We start from the raw sequence: 4,654 nt of genomic DNA, 5'->3' as shown, positions 1-4,654 counted from the left end.
GTTCGGGGGGGGACGGTGGAGGGGACATGAAGAGGGAGCCACGCGGCCCAGGCCACCCTGTCCGGCCAGCTGAGAGGAGGGGCTTGTGTCTGGAGGGGAGAGCTGGTAAACAGGGCAAGAGTCACTGGTATTCGGGGGTGCAGAGAACAGAAGAGGGGAGACAATGAATGGGAACCGTGGGAAGCGATGCACAGGTGAGAGAAGTGAGCGACTGCTTGGGTGTTTTTAAACTACGTGTTTTTGGACTGGACATCATGAGTGATGTTTCATGAGCTGCCAGTACATGTAACTTTCTAACGAGAATTTTTCCACGTGGGTGTTTCTCAGGATCGGAAAGAGAGGGAAAGAGCAAAGAGGAGGAAAACAGTCAACAGCGTCCGTCTCTGACACCTGTCTGTTCTCGGGCAGAAATCAAAGTGACCGACGTACAGGCCCTCTCTCGAGCCGGCCTGCGCGGTGGGGACCCACGCGTGCAAGGGCCTGGGGCCCCGTGTACCTGGAAGTGTTCGTGTTCAGGAGTCTGAAGGTGATCTATTCCGTGTCGGCACGTGGACAGCCGAGGCGACCCCCAGAGCAGGATGTGCGGGAAGGCGGGCTGGTGATCTCTCCACCCGTGTCTGAGGGTCGGCGAGATGAACAGTTTGACTGTTCATGATCATAGCGCTACCAGGCTCGTAAACCACAGCAGCCGGGCCGGGGTTGCTGGCCAGCTGAGCGTTGTTCTCAGCGTCGCCAAAGCGTCCCCACGCTTCCTTCTCCCTGACGCGAGCACCGGGCGCGGCCCCCGGTGATCTTGATCGCTCGCGAAGAAGAAGCCGCGCTCGGGTTGGGCAGCGAGGCTCGCGGTGGCCCTCAGCGGCCAGCCGAGTCGGATGGTGGCCCTGACGGCACAGCTCCCGTGTGGGCTCCACTCGCGTGGGAGGCGGGCGGGCGTGCCTGGGAAGGCGGGCAGGGCCGAGAGGGCTGGACGGCCGGGCCAGGGGCTTTTGCTTCATTTTCCCTGGGAAGAGGTTCAGCGCTGCTCTGACTGGAGAGTTAGCAAAATTGCTGTTTGGGGAGAGGCGCCTGGGGTCAGAGTGCAGGCTGCGTGGAGATGAAGGGACTCTTCTCTCCGTACGTGTTCACACGTGCTGGTGTGTGCGTGTGTATGTAGGCACACACACACAGGTGTGCAAATGGTAAGCTGCACTCAAGGGGCACTTTATGAACACGTGATGCTCACTGACTGAGGATGTGTAAGCCAAGGCCCACGTGACCAGGGAGGGCCCCCTGAGACCCCCGCTGTGCGTAACTCCGTCATAATCCGACGGCGTGTTCAGCGACATCGTGAACGTTACTGAGAGGGGGGTGATTTCTCAGTGGTGAACGAGTGGTGTTGAAGACATGTAGGTTCAGGTCCAGAACACGCTCAGCAGAACCTCCTTGAGTTATAACTACAAGAACAGGTGCGGGGTGCTCTCTGTAGGCACCCGTAGAGACGGGGCAGGGGCATGGAGGAGGGGAGCGGGGAATGTTGGGCACAGATTTCAGTCCCTTCGACCAAAGCCAGGTTGGGGCCGGCAGCAGAGCGAACACCCCAGATGCAGCGATGGTCAGGTCTTACCCTGCGGCAGTGGTAGTTCGCGTAGCTTCATTGGTGCTAACACAGTTAAAAGTATGAACCAGCCCTGGCCGGTTTGGTTCAGCGGTTAGAGCGTCGGCCTGCGGTCCAGAGAGACCCGGGTTTGGTTCCTGCTAAGGGCACGTACCTCGGTTGCGGTTTGTCCCCGGCCCTGGTTGGTCGTGCGGGTGGCAGCCACCCAATGTGTCCCTTTCACGTTGATGTTTCTCTCTCTCTCTCCCTCCCCCCACCCCCCACTTTATCTGAACAAAAAGTGGAAAAATATCCTCGGGCAGAATAAAAAAAAAAAAGGTGTGAACTGAATATTACACCCCCTGGAATAGACCCCGGGCCGAGGCCCCCACGCCTGGCTGGGCCGAGGATCCCGGAGGATTCTTGTCACCTGGCGTGAACGCGGAAGCCAGCTGACGGGTGCTGCTGGAAGTGTCCCCTCAGCACTGAGTGGACGGTTCATGCAAACACTCAGGATGTTGGGGAGCCCGGGGAGCTGGACGTCGCTGACCCCACAGAACAGGGCGTGGGTGTGTTCCGCCTGCGTACCAATGAGCACGGGCGCCGCAGGCCAGCTGGGCCTGTGTTCACCAGGAGCTGCTGTCCAGGCAGCAGAGACCCCAGCTGGGCCCGTGTTCACCAGGAGCTGCTGTCCAGGCAGCAGAGACCCCAGCTGGGCCCGTGTTCACCAGGAGCTGCTGTCCAGGCAGCAGGGACCCCAGCTGGACCTGTGTTCACCAGGAGCTGCTGTCCAGGCAGCAGAGACCCCAGCTGGGCCTGTGTTCACCAGGAGCTGCTGTCCAGGCAGCAGGAACCCCAGCTGGGCCTGTGTTCACCAGGAGATGCTGTCCGGGCAGCAGGACCCCAGCTGGGCCTGTGTTCACCAGGAGCTGCTGTCCAGGCAGCAGGGACCCAGCTGGGCGTGTGTTCACCAGGAGCTGCTGTCCAGGCAGCAGGGACCCAGCTGGGCCTGTGTTCACCAGGAGCTGCTGTCCAGGCAGCAGGAACCCCAGCTGGACCTGTGTTCACCAGGAGCTGCTGTCCAGGCAGCAGGGACCCCAGCTGGGCCTGTGTTCACCAGGAGCTGCTGTCCAGGCAGCAGGGACCCAGCTGGGCCTGTGTTCACCAGGAGCTGCTGTCCAGGCAGCAGGGACCCCAGCTGGACCTGTGTTCACCAGGAGCTGCTGTCCAGGCAGCAGGAACCCCAGCTGGGCCTGTGTTCACCAGGAGCTGCTGTCCAGGCAGCAGGAACCCCAGCTGGGCCTGTGTTCACCAGGAGCTGCTGTCCGGGCAGCAGAGACCCCAGCTGGCCTGTGTTCACCAGGAGCTGCTGTCCAGGCAGCAGGGACCCCAGCTGGGCCTGTGTTCACCAGGAGCTGCTGTCCAGGCAGCAGGGACCCCAGCTGGGCCTGTGTTCACCAGGAGCTGCTGTCCAGGCAGCAGGGACCCCAGCTGGGCCTGTGTTCACCAGGAGCTGCTGTCCAGGCAGCAGGGACCCCAGCTGGACCTGTGTTCACCAGGAGCTGCTGTCCAGGCAGCAGGGACCCCAGCTGGGCCTGTGTTCACCAGGAGCTGCTGTCCAGGCAGCAGGGACCCCAGCTGGGCCTGTGTTCACCAGGAGCTGCTGTCCAGGCAGCAGAGACCCCAGCTGGGCCTGTGTTCACCAGGAGCTGCTGTCCAGGCAGCAGGGACCCCAGCTGGGCCTGTGTTCACCAGGAGCTGCTGTCCAGGCAGCAGAGACCCCAGCTGGGCCTGTGTTCACCAGGAGCTGCTGTCCAGGCAGCAGAGACCCCAGCTGGGCCTGTGTTCACCAGGAGCTGCTGTCCAGGCAGCAGGGACCCCAGCTGGGCCTGTGTTCACCAGGAGCTGCTGTCCGGGCAGCAGAGACCCCAGCTGGGCCTGTGTTCACCAGGAGCTGCTGTCCAGGCAGCAGGGACCCCAGCTGGGCCTGTGTTCACCAGGAGCTGCTGTCCAGGCAGCAGGGACCCCAGCTGGGCCTGTGTTCACCAGGAGCTGCTGTCGGGGCAGCAGAGACCCCAGCTGGGCCTGTGCTCACCAGGAGCTGCTGTCCAGGCAGCAGGGACCCCAGCTGGGCCTGTGTTCACCAGGAGCTGCTGTCCGGGCAGCAGAGACCCAGCTGGGCCTGTGCTCACCAGGAGCTGCTGTCCAGGCAGCAGGGACCCCAGCTGGGCCTGTGTTCACCAGGAGCTGCTGTCCGGGCAGCAGGGACCCCAGCTGGGCCTGTGTTCACCAGGAGCTGCTGTCCGGGCAGCAGGGACCCCAGCTGGGCCTGTGTTCACCAGGAGCTGCTGTCCTGGCAGCAGGGACCCCAGCTGGGCCTGTGTTCACCAGGAGCTGCTGTCCGGGCAGCAGGGACCCCAGCTGGCCCTGTGTTCACCAGGAGCTGCTGTCCGGGCAGCAGGGACCCCAGCTGGCCCTGTGTTCACCAGGAGCTGCTGTCCAGGCAGCAGAGACCCCAGCTGGGCCTGTGTTCACCAGGAGCTGCTGTCCGGGCAGCAGGGACCCCAGCTGGGCCTGTGTTCACCAGGAGCTGCTGTCCAGGCAGCAGAGACCCCAGCTGGGCCTGTGTTCACCAGGAGCTGCTGTCCAGGCAGCAGGGACCCCAGCTGGGCCTGTGTTCACCAGGAGCTGCTGTCCAGGCAGCAGGGACCCCAGCTGGGCCTGTGTTCACCAGGAGCTGCTGTCCAGGCAGCAGAGACCCCAGCTGGGCCTGTGTTCACCAGGAGCTGCTGTCCAGGCAGCAGAGACCCCAGCTGGGCCTGTGTTCACCAGGAGCTGCTGTCCAGGCAGCAGGGACCCCAGCTGGGCCTGTGTTCACCAGGAGCTGCTGTCCAGGCAGCAGAGACCCCAGCTGGGCCTGTGTTCACCAGGAGCTGCTGTCCAGGCAGCAGGGACCCCAGCTGGGCCTGTGTTCACCAGGAGCTGCTGTCCAGGCAGCAGGGACCCCAGCTGGGCCTGTGTTCACCAGGAGCTGCTGTCCAGGCAGCAGGGACCCCAGCTGGGCCTGTGTTCACCAGGAGC

The sequence above is a fragment of the Molossus molossus genome, unplaced genomic scaffold (assembly GCF_014108415.1).
Source record: "Molossus molossus isolate mMolMol1 unplaced genomic scaffold, mMolMol1.p scaffold_m16_p_15, whole genome shotgun sequence".
In the NCBI taxonomy this organism is placed as follows: Eukaryota; Metazoa; Chordata; class Mammalia; order Chiroptera; family Molossidae; genus Molossus; species Molossus molossus.
The sequence above is the reverse complement of the archived record's forward strand: the minus strand, read 5'-3'. Positions refer to the sequence as shown.